General features: G+C 40.2%; 1 pseudogene; it reads right to left on the bottom strand.

Annotated features, from left to right (window-relative positions):
* Window positions 1-12018: 12018 nt before the first annotated feature.
* On the bottom strand, window positions 12019-13328 carry LOC106539881 (tetraspanin-7 pseudogene; annotated as a pseudogene).
* Between the last annotated feature and the right edge of the window lie 6172 nt (window positions 13329-19500).

Here is a 19500-nt window from a genome sequence, read left to right as displayed (position 1 = left end):
CTCTTCCTTGTGGCAGCCCCTGAGATATTGGAACACTGCTATCATGTCTCCCCTAGTCCTTCCTTTCATCAAACTAGACATACCCAGTTCCTGCAACCGTTCTTCATATGTTTTGGCCTCCAGTCCCCTATTAATATTCATCATGCTTATACTTAACACTGATTTATCAATATTAATCAATATTAATAATTCAATTGCTTGCTCTTATTGATCACAGAATTATGATAAAGCATTTGCTTTATAAGCAAAAGCTCCTGGCTTATTTCTTGACACCGCCACTTGAGAAAGTGACCCATAGTCACTTTTGGTACAGCAACTTAAAACTATAACAGGCAGAAAGAATCTCATTTTCTGCATTCTATATATCCCCTTTAGGTACATCCAGATCTTAAGCACTGCCGTAGTTCAAACATTATTCAAGAATCATTGTACTAAATATAGAATATTTCTGTCAAAAATCAAATGATTAGTAAACAGCAAGGGAACAATTTTCCTTTCGGGTTTTTTTTTTAAAGTCAAGCTGTTTTTGCTAGCAAGGTTCTATTAGTGTTGATTTTGTAAATAAGAAAGCATTTAAAATTGGTAATTATGTATTTGTAACATATTAAGGGAAAGGTTCCCCTTGCACATATGTGCTAGTCATTCACGACTCTAGGGGGAAGTGCTCATCTCCATTTCAAAGCCAAAGAGCCAGCGTTGTCTGAAGACGTCTCTGTGGACATGTCACTGGCATGACTAAATGCCAAAGGCACATAGAATGCTATTACCTTCCCACCAAAATGGTTCCTATTTTTCTACTTGGATTGTTACGTGCTTTTGAACTGCTAGGTTGGCACAAGCTGGGACAAGTAACGGGAGCTCACTCCGTTCCGTGATGGTAGGGATTCGAACCACCGAACGACCAACCTTTCTGATCGACAAGCTCAGTGTCTTAGCCCCTTAGCCACCGCATTCCTATAACATATTGGACTACAACAAAAGCAAAGAAAATATATGCAAAGCATAAGTACACGGGGACATATTGCATAAGGACTCGGGAAGAGAGCTCAAGGCTTCTTGCATTATGTCAAAGCTGGAGATATTTGCCTTGTAACCTTTGCTTTGGGGAGGAATCCTGTTCATTGTTCGCTTCTATAAGCTTGGATTTCGAACTCTTCCGATGGTGATATTGGTGGCTTTTTCTGGCAGGAAAAATTGAAGCGGTTTCCTATTTCTTTGGGTCCTATAATCTCTTCCACTTTGACTTTCAAAGGAAACACAATCTGGCCAGCAAATTAAAAGAGGAATTAAATGTGAATGGTGGCATTGTCAGATGCTCTGAGCTGATCCATAGCAAGGAGTCTAGAAGAAATCCAGTGAATAGAATCTATTGAAACCTTTTCACAGTGACATTTGATGGCCTTTAGATATTGGTTTTTGACAAGAGCAGGCTCAACTGATGAAAAACAAATGGTGTGAGCTATGCATGGAATACCGAGTAGTATAAGGTGCCAATACAACTATATGAATATATCCAGGTAGTCAACAGGAAATGGGCTCGATTTAAAGGAGTCTTTATCTTTTAGAGTACAGGTAGTGCTTGATTAGCAACACCTGTTCAGTGACTGATCTTTTGACGGTTGTGACCATCGCAGAGCTCACAAGTTATGTGATCATGATCCGGGCACTTGACAATCACCATGGATTTCTAACTGTCACAATGTTCTGAGATCATGCAGTCTGTGACTTTCCTTCCAGCTTCCCACAAGCTAAGTCAGTGGGGAAGCTGGTAGGAATTTGGACGTCATGATCAGGTGAGGTCCTTGCTTAATAACGTGTGATGATTCACTTAACCATGGTAAGCAGGGGACTGCCAAAATTGCTGTCACTAAACAGCATGATCATGTGGCCATATTGCTTAGCAATGGAAATCCTTTCCCTAATTACTATTGTTAAGCAATGCTATTGAGCTCAGAAAGCCAATTGGATATAGCTATTGGGCCCACCAGCTGCTAGTGGAGCTGACGGCAGACTTTGACAATGAGGAGGTTGGGGAGCCTGGGGAAGGCTCCGATGGATGCTCTGCACACAGAGATAAAGCCAGGGCCATCTGACATTTCCCAGCCACCAGAGAGGCAGCTGCCTTTGGAGGCCGATATGAGTGAGGAGGAAGAACAGCTGGGGCCTGTTCCAGATGCACATATGCTCAGAGCAGTTAGGAGAGGTGAACAACGGAGGACAAGGAGTCAACTCAGGAAGCAAAGCATACGTGGACGTTGAATGTCCCCTCTCTGACTAGGAAATAAATAGAAGAAAAGGGGAGTGGTTGTCGTAGGAGACAACCAGTGGTGGGTTTCCATTTTTTTTACTACCGGTTCACTCATGTGTGTGTGTGTGCTTGCGTGCACCACTTCTGCGTATACACAGAAGCGTCCAGGTGGATGGGCAGAGCCTCCTGACGCCACTACTATCCGTTTACCCGATCTGGGCTGAACTGGGAGCAACTCATCTCTGGAGACAACAGTTCGTATTTCTGAAGATTTTGCTCATTGTGTTTCATGCCTCAAAGACTGCTTGCCAGAACTTAATTTGCAGCCTTTTGGCTGGGAGCTCATGGCCTTGCATTTATTGCAAGGAACTGATAAGGTCTATTACTGCAGTTAACTCCTTGAAGGACTCTTGCCTGGACTTTTTGATGGGTGAATGCAATTAATTTACAAGAGGTAAATAAACTGGGAGGCTGTGAATTCTAGCCCTGCCTTAGGCACAAAACCAGTTGGGCAACATTGAGCCAATCATTCTCTCTCAACCCTAGGAAACTGACAACAGAAAACCACTTCTGAAAAACGTTGCAAAGAAAACTGCAAGTACAGTACTAGTCCAGGCAGTTGCCTGGAATCAACACTGGGTTGAAAGTACACCCAAACACACTCACATTGAGCATAGTGTAGTAATGTTTTCCTTCTCCCATTGATTTGAATAAGTCTTTTCTGAGCACGCTCAAGCCTAGATCTAATCTTTTGTGTTTTATTACTTCTCATTTTAAAAGCTGCACAAAATGTTTCCTTTTATGGGGACAGAATGCTCTGATTCTTTTTCATTGAGAAAAGCTTCAGCTTCCTGTTGGATAAAGTTATGGATAGTATGATTAACCTTAGAAAGAAGCACATTGTTTAATGAAGTTGCTGCTGTGATGCAATCCGAAAGGCTTTATTCAGATAACCCCTACATGACCCCATAGGAATCTGGCAGCAACCAATAGAATACATGTTCTTGCACAGAAACAGGATGCTAAAGTGCAAAGCTCAAAGAAGGTATAACTCCCGTCACCACTCTCAACTCCATTTTGTCAGCTGCCCAAAACCACAAACCCATGTGGTTCTGCTTCATCCATAAACCATTTTTCCAGTCAGCCTCCATGTTTCCAGCTTGGAACTGAACCAGATGGATATTTCTTCCCACTCCAGAAAATAACAATTCAAAGCATTCAAGATTTGCAAAACATTCACAGTCACTTATATTTTGGCTCCCTTCCTTATTTTTAATAGCGCTGTTTGGCTTTCTAAACCTTCAGCCTACTCCATGCAGAGATAATTATTTGAGGGAAAATCTTCCTCTTCCTATTTTGCAGTCTCTTTAACATTTCTTTCAATTAGTAGTTCTACTAGTCTAAAGCAAAACAAACAAACTAGACATTCATAAATTTTATTTTTAGTATTCTTGTTGAAAGTCCCTGGTTTTATGCCCTCTTAGGCTTTTGATCTTGATCTTGTATTCTGATTGGTTGTCAGACTCCCACGGGGCCATGCAGAGACAACTCTCTGAGCTGTGTTTTGAGTCCAAGTTTGGTTGAGCATTGCTTCTTCCCAGGTGCCCTGTGGTGAGATGAGTAAGGGGCTAATACTATCATGCCTTAATCCCATCACCCTGGAGCCAAAGAGGGAGATCTTTGTTATGTAGAATAGACTGGCTCAGGCCTTTTAATGGCCCATTAAGAAAAGTCGGAGCTATTAAGAGTGAGTCTGTTCCCTGGCTAAAAACATGTTTCTCCAGTTCTTATCCAGGGAAATATAATATTCTGCCTTTTCAATATTTCCCAGGTTATTTCTTTTTTTTTTTATGAGAGGGGAGGGTTTTAACTTCTTACAAGACAATTTAAGAAATGGATCACATTAAGGCCTATTTTTAAAACTTGTATTATATAAATGATTAAAGAGTTTTGAAACATAGAACATATGGATTGAAAGACCAGACTGGATGATCATGAGAATGATGATTTTACTACATTTTGTCTAACTAACAAAAAAATTCTACTTTAATTGTATCTATGTATGTCTCCCTGTTACTTCAGAATTAAATGAGAGGAAACACAGAAGTTTTGGAAGTTTTCAAGATGGTTGTGACATATGGTCATATACTACATTTCATATACAAACCTGAAATCTCCCATTGGTCAGGGGTAAAAATGGTAAACACAGACATGAGTTAGAAGTCCCACCCTATTTTTACATGCATTGCACCTGGGTTTGGTCTCCCATGATTGTAACTGTATGCCACATTTTAAAAAAAAATTTGAGTGAGCACCGCTTTTGTTTTATTTTTTAATTGCATTGTTTTGTGGGATAATTTGATCTGGCTTTTGTGTTCGGTAACAAACATTGCAAAGAGCAAAATGAATCTTGCTGTTAGAAGAAATTTTGTGAGAGTCCAGTATCTGTTATGCATAAATACAAGTATACTTCTGAAGAAATGAGGGAGGAGAAACAGCATAACATCCAAGCGTTTCAAGCGCCCAGCTTGAAACAGCATAAGCACCAGAGGTGGGTTCCTACCAATTCGGACTGGTTCAGCCAAACCGGTAGTAGTTTGGCGGCCTGGGTCGCTGGAACCAGCAGCGACCCAGGCCCCCGAACTAGTTCTCCCGGTGACACCATAGGCACCGCAATCTTACTTTTTACTTCTGCACATGCGCAGAGCAATTTTTATTGCACTGCCCATGCGTGAGTGAACCAGCATAGTGACTGCTGGAACCCACCCCTGATTAGCACATGTTCTATAAACAGAAAGACAGACATAATCATTTGACTAGGCATTTCTGAGGAAGATTGGCCTTCCTCACCACTTACCCATTTTTAATTCAAACTGCACAGAATGGAAAATTCTAATCTGGATGTTAATGTCAGAATGTTAAAAATCTGGGAATGCTTTCAAAAGGGAATAAATTGGTTAGGCTATTTTTTTCTTCCATCCCATTTGCTTTTTTCTGCTGATACATGATTTGATTGCCGTCATTCACTTCTCACCAGATGGTCCTATTTGCTTCATGGTGAATGGAATGTAAAAGAGTTCAAACATCATTGCAACCCACTGTGTGGTACATTTAGTTTTGGCTTTGCGTGCTGTGGTCTGTCAACATATTTTATGTCTTCTTCAACAAAACCGTTAAAGCAAATCATGGCTTAGTGACATATGGGATGCAGTCATATTCTCCAATAGCAAAACACCCTACCCAAATGCCTGCACCAGTTACCGAAAGTTCCTTTGGATTTTAGCTGAATAGATTCCAATTTATTTTTCTTTATGTACACCGAGAGCCTATGCACCAAAGACAAATTCCTTGTGTGTCCAATCACACTTGGCCAATAAAGAATTATATCTTCTATCTAGCTAGTAAAATGTTGCCAAGAAACATGGCATCCTGCTATAGGGCATCCAGAGATTCTGCTGCATAACCCTCCACAATATATACTTAGCTGATCCATTGAAATAATTGGGTAAATGAACTGCTTCTGGAAAGCTTATGTACTGTATATCATTTGGATATATATAAGTTGGAGAATATGCAAAGTTATTTATGCATAGTTTTGTCTTTAATACCAATTACCCTGAGTTCTACTGAATATTTGACTTCAGTCAATAGATTCATAGTCTTCATCCAGAAATATTAGGCTGTAAAAGAAATGGTGCAGGAGAAGAAAAATTATGTACAGCATAATATTGCATATATTACTTTACGTGATGGAGAAGAAGAAACCATATCCAATCTCGGTTTTGCAACTAATGGATTGTCATTTATTTGGAGCAAATTTACCCAGCTTCTTGTCTTAGCACAAATACAGCTCATTAAAAAATTTCCTGAGCACACATTCCCATCCATCCACATGTATCTCAGTATCCTTCCAACAGATGAAGTAGCTTTAGGTCAGCTTAAGGAGCTTTGCACTTGTTTTCCTTAATATTTCAATTCAAGGACTATGTATGGACAATGTAGAGTGCAGAGATCCATTGGGAAGTCAACAAGGGAAGACAGACTCCATACTGGGACTCCTGTTGCTCCGATTGGTTGCGCCAGTTTCCTGGGAGATCACCTCTTTCACTCTACTCCATAACCTTTTCACACACTGCAGTCTTCTTTTGGGTCTGAGAGATTGGTGCTCACCACCCCTTTCTTTTCCTTTGATAAATGGATTGATTCAGCAGTAGTCCAACCAATGCACAGAGCATGCACACATCGGACATTGACTGTACTATTCACAGTTTCACAAACCTCAAAGAAAGGGTGACTGGGGCAGAAAAAGATTCTTTGTGTTAACATGCATGTGGTTTGTTTCCCTCTTCGTGTGGTTAACTCACTGAAGAAGCAGTCAGGAGGCATCCAAGATACTCAAACCTGAAGTCTTTGCTATCACTTAGTTGACTCATAGCTATATTAGGTATATATACATATGATATGTATTTTAGAAAGTTAGCACCCACCCCTCCCCTAGAAGAATGAAATATTTTGAGAAATATTTAAGAAAGCAGAATATTATATTTCCCTGGATGAGAAATGGAGAAACATGGTTTTTTAAAGCCCTACCTTTCTTAATAGCCCTCAGCAGATATCAGCACTTAAGAGATAAAGAGGTAGATAGCTCTATTCATAAGCAAATTCCCTGCAACAAGGTCAGAACAAAGATAGGATTAGCCCTCAGCCACAATTGGAATTGCCCAATAAGACCCTCTATTGCATCAGCCCCAACTTCAACCAAACGTAGCTCAGACAAACTCCTAGGATTTGTACATGGCATCATGCAAGTCTGACAACAGCCAATAGAATACATATTCTTGCACAGGAACAGGAAGTTCAAGTGCAAAGCCCAAGAGAAGGTATAAAAACCCTTCACTCTCAACTCCATGTGGTCAGCTGCCCAGGACCATCCATGTGGTTCTGCTTCATCATTAAACCATCTTTCCAATCAGCCTCCACTGCCTCCATTTTGTCTCCAGTGCCTTTCATCCAGCCTGTAAGTGGACCTAGATATTTTTCCAACAGTATTAAACGAATCAGTTGACAGGGGGGGGGGAACTGGGAGTACAGGAGAGACTTGACTGTTGGAAAGGGGACAAAAATTGCCCAGACAGGTTGTGTCCAATAATGAGTTCTTGAGGAGGGGATAGACCACAAAAATGGTGCTGGGAACATTCCCTCCTATGTATTAATCACCTGGACCCACCTGCAGGTCATTGTCCTGGAGATTTTTACCATCCAGGAAGAATAAGGATTTAATACAGGTATGCAAGTGCACACATACAGAAAGAGAGAATGGGAGAAGGGGGGTGTCAGATCCCTAAAAGTGATACTGCCATTCAATTGGGAGGAGGGGGGCCTGGGACTAAAATCATTAACTGTACCTGTAACAACTGAGTTTTACAACTATACAACTGATTTCCTGTCACCAGAAAACTGAAGGTCCCAGTACCTCTGAAGGGATGTTTATGATGGCCATGTGGGATATCTTACTTTAATGTCTAACTAGAGATAGCCATGGGAACGTATGTTTTATTCGACTCTCAGGGCAGAAAAGTTAAGGAAACATCTTCACACTTGTATATTGGTTGGAATCTGCTTTCGGACAAAGGGGAGGGGTCATTATCAGTGTAATCCCACTTGTATTGCCTAAAGGGTTTCAGATGCTGCTTTGCCTCTAATGGTTTTCCATCCTGCTTGATTAAAGATTCCTTTTGAAATAATCCATTTCAAGAGTCTTCACTTTCTTAAATTAGGAGAGGAGCCATTACAGGGGGGGAGAGAGCGCAAGTCATTTTTAAATAGAGTTGCAATTTGTAGGCATGAATTTATTTTCCAGGCATAAAGAATCTCTTTGTAAAAATGGCCGATTTCTTTAAAAAGTACATAGTTTTTTGTGTTACAACATAAAATGCACAGTTATAGAAATATAGAAATAGAAAGGAAAATACAACTTTTTAAAAATTGCCATATGTGACAACATTTTAGGAACAGTTATATCATGGGTAGACATACACCATATAATATGGCAAGCTGCCCACCTCCTAGGCTAATTACAAATAAAGATGTAATGTCATAAACATTACAATAATTCATTCAAATGTATTTGTAAGCTAAACTCACTTTTCATAACCACACAAGAAACATTAAACCAGACCACTCATATGCTATACTTTCGCTGAATGATACCACTATATCCTTTGGCTTTCCTTCCTCAGCTTGATCAAGCATTAGAGAGATTTGTTTTATTAGGCAGTCGTTTTAATGGTTAGAAAGTTAATACTGTTATCCAGAAGCTGTTTAAACCGGATTTTTTTTTCCAAACTTCATCACTGTAAAATGTGTGGAATTCAACTCCCCAAATTCCTCAGCCAGCATTGACTAAAGATAAGTTCCTGGGTATTGAACAGAACACAAAGTCTATGACAATCAGACCACTTGCCCCAAAGGTGCGTTTTCAAGAGGCAACTGAACTTCCTTGTTTTTTTTTCTTTGAAGACGTTTCACTTCTCATCCAAGAGGCTTCTTCAGCTTTGACAGGATAGTGGGGAATGAAAGGATTTATATTCCTTGCAGACAGCTGGCCATTTGCGTCCTTTTTTTCAGAGGGTCGTTGAGCCTGTGACCCTGAGGATAAACCTCCAGGTGCTTTAACAACCCTCTAAAGCAGGGGTGTGTCACATGATGTATTGGGACTTTCTCCCCCCCTTCGCTAAACCAGGCGTGGCATGGCCAGCATTTGATGGATCCAACCCAGAGGCCGAGTGTTTGACAGCTCCAAAAGGATGCAAATGACCAGCTGCCTGCATGGAATATAAATCTTTCCATTCCCTACTATCCTGTCATAGTTGAAGAAGCTTCATGGATGAGAAGCAAAATGTCTTCAAAGAAAAAAAAATCTGAAAAAGCACATTTGGCACAAACATGGCCTGGATGACTGAGAATCAGACGGCTTGAAAAGCCAGTTATAAATGTAGCCATACCAGTCATTGATAAATTATTGCTCATTGACTTCTTTGGCAATTTGTAATTTAAAAGAAACTGAATCCGACAGGATAGTTCCTCTAAATAACAAAATGAAAAAGAATAATGATAAATTTCTCTTTTTCTGGCTTAGATAGCAAGATCTTACTCTGGAGGATCATACACGGATTTCTCTTTGTGAAAATTGTCAAGAAAAAAAATCTAACGTCTTTTACTTCTGACATGATCAGCACCTTTAATGCCCACAGCTACTTATTAGCTCTTATGGAAGGTAAAGCCACATATTTGCAAATGGCATGTGATACGAACAGGTTCAACTTTGAAGAGTTAACCTCGGGAAAATCATGTGACAAAAATGAGGTAGCCAAATTATCCATGTTATTAGCTGGCCACCAAAAGTTTTCTCTGCCTATCCAATGATGATGATGAATATGCTTTAAAAGAAAAGGCAACAGGCTGGGAAGAAATACAAAGAACATTCTGATGATATAACATTATTAAATAGGGAAATATGTTCGCTTGCTAATTAAAACAAAACAAAAAATTAAAGTCCAAGGTTTTAAATTCTGTGATGCCCACATACAGTACTTAAAATATGGTGAGATCAGCTGTAGATAAAATATTAGGTATCAGGTAGACAGGCTACAGAAGGGGTGTCAAACTCGATTTCATTGAGGGCCACATCAGGGTTGTGTTTGACCTTAGGGGGCCAAAGTGGACATGACTAGGGTGGGCGTGGCCAGCATGATGTCACTCGTGTTGGGGGCACCTGTGACGGCTGAGCACTCTGCCAGAGAGAACAGGCTCCCGAGCTCCATTTTCGGCTAGAACGGCCTCTTGCAACCCTCTTCCAGCGAAAATGGAGCTCAGGAGAGACACACATGATCCTCACGAGGTCCATTTTTGCTGGCAGAGGTACCATGGCTGGTTCTTTCCTGTTTCTAGGGTAGGCATGAGCCAGATCTAAGTGTCCAGCTCCCCGGCCTTGAGTTTGACATCCCTGGGATAGAGCAATTAACTAAAACCTCTTAAGTTTTAAAATAATGTGGGTAAATCACTTGTCAGAATACAATTTAAAGGCGAAACAGTTGCTGAATTAAGATGATGTCAAAGACACTTTTCATGAGCATATGAGGATTGCCATTTAGGCTGCAACCCTATGGATTTCCTTTAGAATAAACTCTATTGAAACGACTCTTTCTAGGCTGGAGTGCATGTAGCATTATTTTTTTCAAGAAACATATTACAGTATACAGGGCGGGGCATAACCTTTTCCTAGGGGGTCACAGCAACACTTGTAATAACAACACAAATAATTCATACACCATTCGAAAGCCCATGAAAAACTGAGTTTATTGACACGATTTAATAGTCAGTATGACCACCATTAGCCCTTCGAACAGCATTCAAACGAGGTGGATAAGAACACAACAAATCTTCAAACAGTTCCGTTCGATTTTCCAGATTTTTCAACACAGTTTCCAAATTCATTCTCAAAGTTTCAACCGAATATCGATTTTGACCTTGCTCCTGAATCATCAGAGCTTCCACTTCATCCTTAATTATGGCCCCAATGTTCTCTGCCGGATTGAGATCTGTCGAATTTCCCGGCCAGACGTCATTGCCCCAAAATTCGACATTGTTTTCCTTTAACAATTGCTGAGTCGCATTTGCACGCATGCAAGGAGCTTTGTCATGAAGAAAGACAGCCTCACCAACCACCAAGACATTGTCTGGATCACTGAGAAATGGAATGACATTCTCCAATAAAATTTTCTCACGGAAATAACTGCCATCCCAGGATTCCCCTTTATCCTTCAAAACCCAATGCAGTTTCTTGGCTGTGAAAATGACGAAAATCCCGATGCAAGTCGAAAGGCAATGCATTTTATTCTGTCAATGATCCTTTGTTCTTCCGAATCGAATTTTCCAGACATTCTTAAAGCAAATTTAACATTTAATAGCTCATTCAATTCAGTTTTTTATGGGCTTTAAAATGAGGTGTCGCGGAAGTTGTAAACTGCTGTCGATCTTGCTGTGACCCCCTAGGAAAAGGTTATGCCCCGCCCTGTACTATGATTGAATTATAATAAGTTATAATTAAGAGCAAAGGTGGTGCAGTGTTTAGAGTGCAGCACTGCAGGCTACTTCAGCTGACTGCTAGCTGCAGTTTGGCAGTTCAAATCTCACCACCTCAAGGTTGATTCAGCCCTCCATCCTTCCGAGGTGGGTAAAATGAGAACCCAGATTGTTGAGGGCAATATGCTGACTCTGTAAACTGCTTAGAGAGGGCTGTAAAAGCATTGTGAGGCGGTATATAAGTGCTATTGCTATTGCTAAGTTACAACCCCCTCCTCTACATTCCTATCATAATATGGGACTAACTTCTAACCTTAATTAGTGTTATCTTCTCAATTCTCTCCACTCCCCTTCCCCAGCAAATTCTTATCACAAAAGTTTCACTGGCTGACACAATGGGGAAAAAAGGAGGATTTGTTCTTCCCAGCACTGTTGATTTTTTAAAAAGTAGGTTTTAAAAGACATCCAACTGAGAATAGCTTTACAGTTTAATTATCTGTGAAGTGAACCAAAAAATCTCCAGCTGAATTATAGAAGGGCTGCCAATTCCGGTTGCTAAAGGTGTTAAAAAGTAAGCTAATTGGGGGGAAAAAGTTCTGGAAGACAAAATAGCATTGTTCTATCTAAGGAGAAAAGAGAACAAGGAAAACCATTAAGTAGTTTCTTGCCATGGTGACGCGGATGGAGAATAAGGAGAATGAACCACTGAAGAATTAGGAATGCTAGATGAAACCAAGGAGTCTACGAGAGTCTGATAGGCAACACTCCAACAGATGTTGGTGAATTTGGTCCTGAAAGGTGAAGTTTATGGAAGAAGACTCCAGTGCCTTGGGAAGAAGGAAGGCTCTCAGGACTCCATATTCAGTGTGGGGTGGTCCCTGCAGATGATTCTGCCTGTGGAAGGATGCGGGCAGCCAGGAGGCAAGAAAGGATGATCCCCACAATTTGCATGAGGGCCAGTCCGAGTGCAGCTGAGGCAATGTAGAACATATTGTAGCTGACAAAGTCGTGCACTTTGCTGAAGCATCCGTTGTGGTGAATACCTCTGGCATCGGAAGGGAATGGAGCATGCAGGCAACCTTTTCGGGTCCTGCAACAGCTGAGGGGCACAGAGCGGTTAGGCACCTGTTGCTCCACCGACCAGGGTGAGGAAAACCAATCACGGTAACTCTCTATGCCACAGCAATTCAGGTTGCGCTGAACGAAATCCAGGGCCTCTGCTTTTTCCTCATCCTTGGTGTAGGAATGTATGGCTTCGCGCAGTCCATCCTGGAAACCCTCAGCAATAGTCTCACGATAAAACAAGCTAGACACCCCTGCTGTCAGCCCAGCAGCCAAGACAGCCAGTTGGAAGCCCCCATAAGTGCGCAGGAGGCAACGATGTTCAGTCGCAGCACTAAAGCAACCCAGAAAACCCCAAACGATGATCGTGATGCCAGCAGCCAACAAAATGAAGGGGATGGGAGGGTATTGACTGGTTGACAACATCAGGTAGGTCCCTAATGAAATCTTGGCCCAGATACCAATGGTGAGCATGGTGAGACCTGCTGCCCAGAAGACAAAACTGAAAGCCATGAGAAAAAGTTTGAGGAGAGCCATACCTTTTGGATGATGCGAGGTGGATTTCTGATGTGCTGCTTAGGTGCTTCCAGTTATTGATCCTAGATAGTGCTCTTTGTATGCTGTCACCGGATGCTCCTGAGCGCCACCTTTATTCCCCACCTTGTCAACTGGATAGTCTTGGTTGCCTCACCAGAGATTCTTGAAGAATGCTGATAACAATACAGCAAGATGTTCCAGTTAGAAAAAAAAATGTGCTGGCAAATATTGCTGCTATGTTTTAGGGCCGTTCTTACAGAGTAGGGAAAAAATAGAGCTAGTAACTGGCTCAACCTAGTCAGAATCCAAAATGCAAACTTGTTAATCTGTAGCGTTGTCTGCCATCAGCACCACACAAACACAGTTGGATCGTTTTCCTGATCAAATGTGTAGCTGGACTGATTCAACCTTGGGCTTGCAGTGCAAGCTGTTTCTAACGTTCCAGAGAATTGCCTCCCTCTCAAATTGTCACTCAAGGGCTCCTGTCCTTGTTTCTCCTGTTACAGGCCCCACCTTGAAATCCAAGTTGCTAATTGGTTTGTCATGGTTCTCTGGTTTCCCAATGCTAGAAATGTCTTAAACATCAAAGATTGCTTCTCACTGAACTGCCAGGCAGAAAAATCAGTTTCCATGAGAGCCCTGATTTACTTACTTAGCAAGCTGATGGTGCCTTCTCTTGATCTCCTCACCCAAGAATATAAGATTCTATTTAAATAAAATATACTTTTCCTCACTGCAAAGCTGAAGTCCATCGTTTTTCAATATATCCTTGCCAGCAGCATAATGCCCCAGCATGGAATTCTGCTTTTCATCTCAAAATGTGCTCAAAATATTTATGTGACATGCCATAATCTGAAAAGCATCAAGCCCTTTTAAAATACAAGGCAACCAGCAAGGATTTCCTATATTATGCATTAATTTAAGGAAAGTGTTTAGAAGAACACAGAAAGCCCTGAGTTATTATTCAATCCTCCTGCTCATTTGCAACTACTTTTATACAAAAAGAGATACAAGATTCCAGAAGAGATGATAGACAGTTGATTTACTCTATACCAGGGGTCAGCAACCCGTGGCTCTGGAGCCGCATGTGGCTCTTTCATCCCTCTGCTGTGGCTCCCTGCCGCTGGTTGGCTCCACAATTGATAAGATTTTCAGTTAGTGAGACTCTATGGTGGGGAACCAGACTTCCAGTCGGCTGCAGAATTGAACGGGGGGCTTCCGGTAAGGACCTTTGTGGGTCTTTGAGTATTTAAGGTTGCTGACCCCTGCTCCATACTGTAAGGTATCTATGTACTGTAGAAGAGAGATCATTTACTCTTGTTTAATTGGAGCCAATAAAATGAAAGCATTTTGCAGCTGGGGCAGAAGATTAATCATAGACACAACACCTGGCAAAACGATATTACATTTTTTAAAACCGTACTTCATAAACCCAGTACATAAAAGCAACCAGTACAATCTATTTTGAGCAGTTCTTAATAATCAAATCTCCCAAAATTGCTTTTGCCCCGCTCTTTTGTTAGTAAATTGACATCAGTTCCAATTTTTCCTTCTATATGTTTTCATAGAAGAGGTATAGTGTCTCAGAATGTAATAGAATTTTCTAGACCAGTATTTCTCACCCTTGCTATTTTAAGATCTGTGGACGATTCCCCAGCTGAAGTCCATACATCTGAAAGTTGCCAAGGTTTTGTTGGAAGAAATGTCCTTCTGGGTTCAGTTCCAAGTGGGGGGAAAAGACACTGGAAACATGGGGGCTGCTTGGAAAGATGGTTTCAATGGTGGACAGGACCACATGGCTTGAGATCCTAGGCAAAAAGGGGATCACATGCTTTGAAGATGTTGAGCGAAGAAAAAGAAGCGAAGGGGCTTGCTGAGAGTTCCTGAGTTTTTTATACTCTCTGTTTGGCCCCATCTCTCTGTTTCCTGTTCCTGTGTATTCTGCTTGGTTGTCAGACTCCCAAAATTAGGTTGTGTGTCTTTTGAGTCCCAAGCTTGGTTGTGTTCCCAGGTGCCCTGTGGTGAGATGGGTAGAGGGTTAATACTATCATGCCTTAATCACATCACCCTGGAGCTGAAAGGAGAGATCTTTGTTATGTAGAATAGACTGGTTCAGGCCTTTTAATGGCCCATTGACAAAGGTGGGGGCTATTAAGAGTGAGCCTGTTTCTTGCCTAAAAACATCTTTCTCCATTTCTTATACAGGGAAATATAATATTCTGCCTTCTTAATATTTCCCAGGATATTTCATTTTTCATGCAGGGGGGTGGGTTTTAACTTCCTACAGTTTAGAAACACCATTTTAGAAAAACAGCCAATTAGGGGTGTTTCTAGGTGGACTACAAAGAATTCTGTAACAAGCGCAGCCTTTTCTCTTCATCATATTAAAGAAAAGGAGGAACTATGTGGTTGAGACAAACTAGGGGAAATCAACACTTTCTTAACACTCCATTTCTTACTTTCTAGCAAAATTACTACATAGTTTAAAGGGGGGGAGCAGTCGGGGTGATTGAATGTCTATGAGGATTCTCAGTCATCCAGATCATGGTTTTCCCAAAGATGCTTTTTCAAAAGGCAGCTGGATTTTTGCTTTCTCTTTGAAGACGTTTCATTTCTCATTGAAGAAGCTTCTTGGATGAAAAGTGAAATGTCTTCAAAGAAAAAACAAAGTCTTAGTTGCCTTTTTAAGAAGCACTTTTGGGACCGTCTAGGTGCTTGTGGCATTCACACACCAACAGGCAAACCTGTTTTGAAAGCTTAGCTCAAACTTTCCCCCCTTATAATCTTCAAGGAGTGGAGAACTGTGGAGAGTTTGAACGAAAATTAATTGATACAGAACATTTCTGTCCTCAGCAATCTAAAATTCAGAGGGTTATCAGTGCAAGTAACATAGATGTTTGTGTGGGTAATATTATCATTCCTGCTGTCAAGCAAAACCAAGCATTTAATAGTGAGTGCCATACCATGTGCATGAAGAATCATACAAGTGGCAAGAAAATAGGGGCAATCAGGCATAACACAGGTTATGTAGACAGTAAACACAGGGTCAATCAAAATGGACTCAAATGTCTATACACCAATGCACAGAGTATGAGGAATAAAGAGGATTAGAAATTCAAGTAAATGAGGGCAGATACAATATTGTCGCCATTACAGAAACTTGGTGGAATGAAACCCACAAATGGAACATACAGCTAGAAGGATTTAAATTATTTAAAAGAAATAGACCAAATAAAAGAGGAGGTGGAGTTGCACTATATATAAGAAATAACTACATCTCTACAGAAATAGAGCACAACAATGATGAAAACTATGTTGAATGCAATTGGGTCAATATTAAAGGTTGGGGGGGGGGAAATGACATTGCCATAGGCCTATACTACAGGCCACCCAACCAAGCAGAGGAAGTAGATGAACTTTTTGCTAGTCAGCTAACTAAGGTATGTAGGAAGCACACCACAATAGTAATTGGGGATTTTAACTACCATGACATCAACTGGGAAACAAACTCTGGACCAGGTGGGAGATCCAACAGGTTCCTAATGAACCTAGCAGACAACTTTGTTTCCCAAAAAGTAGAGAAGGGAACAAGGGGATCAGCCATATTGGACTTAATTCTCACTAACAGAGAGGAAATGATAGAAGGTGTTGAAGCCACAAGAACCCTGGGGGCAAGTGACCATGCAATATTGGAATTCATTATGCAAACACAAGTAGTAGAACAAAGTCAAACTAGAGTCTTGGACTTTAAGAGAGCTAATTTCAATAAACTTAGAGAGAGCTTTGGAAGAATTCCATGGATGAGAATCCTCAGGGGGAAAACAACTCAAGAAGCTTGGGAAATTTTGAAAACTGAGATTACAAAAGCCTAGTCTAGCACAATACCAATGAAGAAGAAAAATAACAGCTTCCAAAAGAAACCAGCCTGGCTGCATAAAGAACTCTTTGACAAATTGAAAGACAAAAAAGATAAGTATAAAAAGTGGAAAGAGGGAGACATAACTAAGGCAGAATATCAGAAAATACCCCAAGCCTGTAAAGATGAAGTGAGGAAAGCTAAGGCTCACAATGAAGAAAAGCTTGCCACAAAAGTAAAAAAATAATAAAAAAAGCTTCTTCCAACATGTTAAAAACAAGAAAAAAGTTAAGGAAAACAATTAGTCCATTGCTGGGAGAAAGTGGCAAGAAGATGACAAGCAATAGGGAGAAAGCAGAACTATTTAACTCATTTTTTGCATCTGTCTTTACACAAAGGGATAAAACAGTCCAAGCTATCAAAAACAGCACCACAAAAATCAGATTAGAAACACAAGCTGAAATAGGGAAGAAAATGGTAAGTGAGCACCTGTCTACCATAGAAAAGTTCCAATCACCTGGACCAGATGGATTACACCCCAGGGTTCTGAAGGAACTGGCAGACGAGATCTCAGAACCACTGAACTATATCTTTCAGAGATCCAGGAGCACCAGGGAACTGCCAGAAGACTGGAAAAGAGCTGATGTGGTTCCCATCTTCAAAAAAGGGGAAAAAATAGATCCAGGAAACTACAGCCCTATCAGCCTGACCTCAATACCAGGAAAGATTCTGGAAAAGATAATCAGGCAATGAATTAGCAAACACCTAGAAGTAAACAAAGTAATAGCCAAAAGCCAACATGGGTTTGTCAAAAACAGATCATGCCAGACTAATCTTATTGCATTCTTTGACAAAGTGACAAAATTAATGGTCCACAGGAATGCCGTCAATATAGTTTACTTGGACTTCAGTAAGGCATTTGATAAGGTATACTAACCTACTACTAGATAAAGTAGACAAATGTGGGTTAGACAGCATCACAAGATGGATTCGTAACTGGCTGACCAACCACACTCAACATGTAGTCCTCAATAGAACTGCATCTAATCAAGGAGAGAAGCAACTTAGAACTGAGGAGAAATTTCCTGACAGCTAGAACAATTAATCAGTGGAACAGCTTGCCTCCAGAAGTTGTGAATGCCCCAACACTGGAAGTCTTTAAGATGATGTTGGATAGCTATTTGTCTGAAATGGTATAGGGTTTCCTGCCTAGGCAAGGGGTTGGACTAGAAGACCTCCAATGTCCCTTCCAACTCTGCTATTGTATTGTATTGTGAGAATTAAACTCGGGACTAAAAGAAATCCCTTCCAACTCTGCTATTGTATTGTATTGTATTGTATTGTATTGTATTGTATTGTATTGTATTGTATTGTATTGTATTGTATTGACTCAAGAAGAGTAAACGTGCTCTGAGACAATCCTTCTTCGCAAAATGGATTATGTGACAGAGTGATTTAGACACATGAACAGGACACCCTCTGAATTGCAATTGTGATTGACTGTGAAAGATTTGGCATTCAAAAAAGCAGTATCTTTCCATTACTGCAGGATTCAGAACTGGGTAATAAGTATCGCGGGAAAGTCCATTGTAACTTTAAATGGTTACTAACTGGAGGACTATCTGTAGTTACTACTATAGTGGCTAAAACTATATATTTCATATTATTTCATATTATTAGGACATGAAACTCCCAAATTGTGAGAATTAAACTCGGGACTAAAAGAAATCCCTTCCAACTCTGCTATTGTATTGTATTGTATTGTATTGTATTGTATTGTATTGTATTGTATTGTATTGTATTGTATTGTATTGTATTGTATTGTATTGTATTGACTCAAGAGGAGTAAACGTGCTCTGAGACAATCCTTCTTCGCAAAATGGATTATGTGACAGAGTGATTTAGACACATGAACAGGACACCCTCTGAATTGCAGAGATCATGTTTCCAACAGTCAAATGAAGTGTCTTTCCCCCTTAATAATTCTTTAGTTAAGGAGTGGGCCAGATTTGAGATATTGTTTTGTTAAAAAAAAGTATAAGCATAAATTTATCTAGCCAGGACCTAGCAGCAAAACATCACACAGCAGAGAATCCTTTTTTATATACAAGAAAAAATGATTATAAATGTATAGTACATTTTTCAATAATTGGAAAAATCCATATTTATGGATTACTCTGTTTTCCAGATTAAGACTGTGATTGTCTTGTGATTGACTGTGAAAGATTTGGCATTCAAAAAAGCAGTATCTTTCCATTACTGCAGGATTCAGAACTGGGTAATAAGTATCGCGGGAAAGTCCATTGTAACTTTAAATGGTTACTAACTGGAGGACTATCTGTAGTTACTACTATAGTGGCTAAAACTATATATTTCATATTATTTCATATTATTAGGACATGAAACTCCCAAATTGTGAGAATTAAACTCGGGACTAAAAGAAATCTAGTAAACTATTTAAATTGAAAGTTATTCACCATAAAAACTAATCTAAATAGAAATTCATATCAAAGGGCATATTAAAAAAGCAAGATTAATTTGGCAGTTAAATAAGTATACCATGAAAATATGTGAAAAAGAAGCTCACGTATTCTCTGATTTATACAGATGAATTTTAGCATAATCTTTAAAAATAAATTATGATTTTATATTTTCAGTTTATGCCAAATTGCTTGATTTGATACTTGGGTTCATGAAGTTCAGAGTACTAATT

This window comes from Thamnophis sirtalis, unplaced genomic scaffold, assembly GCF_051295495.1.
Source record: "Thamnophis sirtalis isolate CommonGarterSnake01/CBP01778 unplaced genomic scaffold, rThaSir2_p1.2 scaffold_9, whole genome shotgun sequence".
Taxonomy (NCBI): domain Eukaryota; kingdom Metazoa; phylum Chordata; class Lepidosauria; order Squamata; family Natricidae; genus Thamnophis; species Thamnophis sirtalis.
This window is presented reverse-complemented; position numbering and strand designations above follow the sequence as displayed.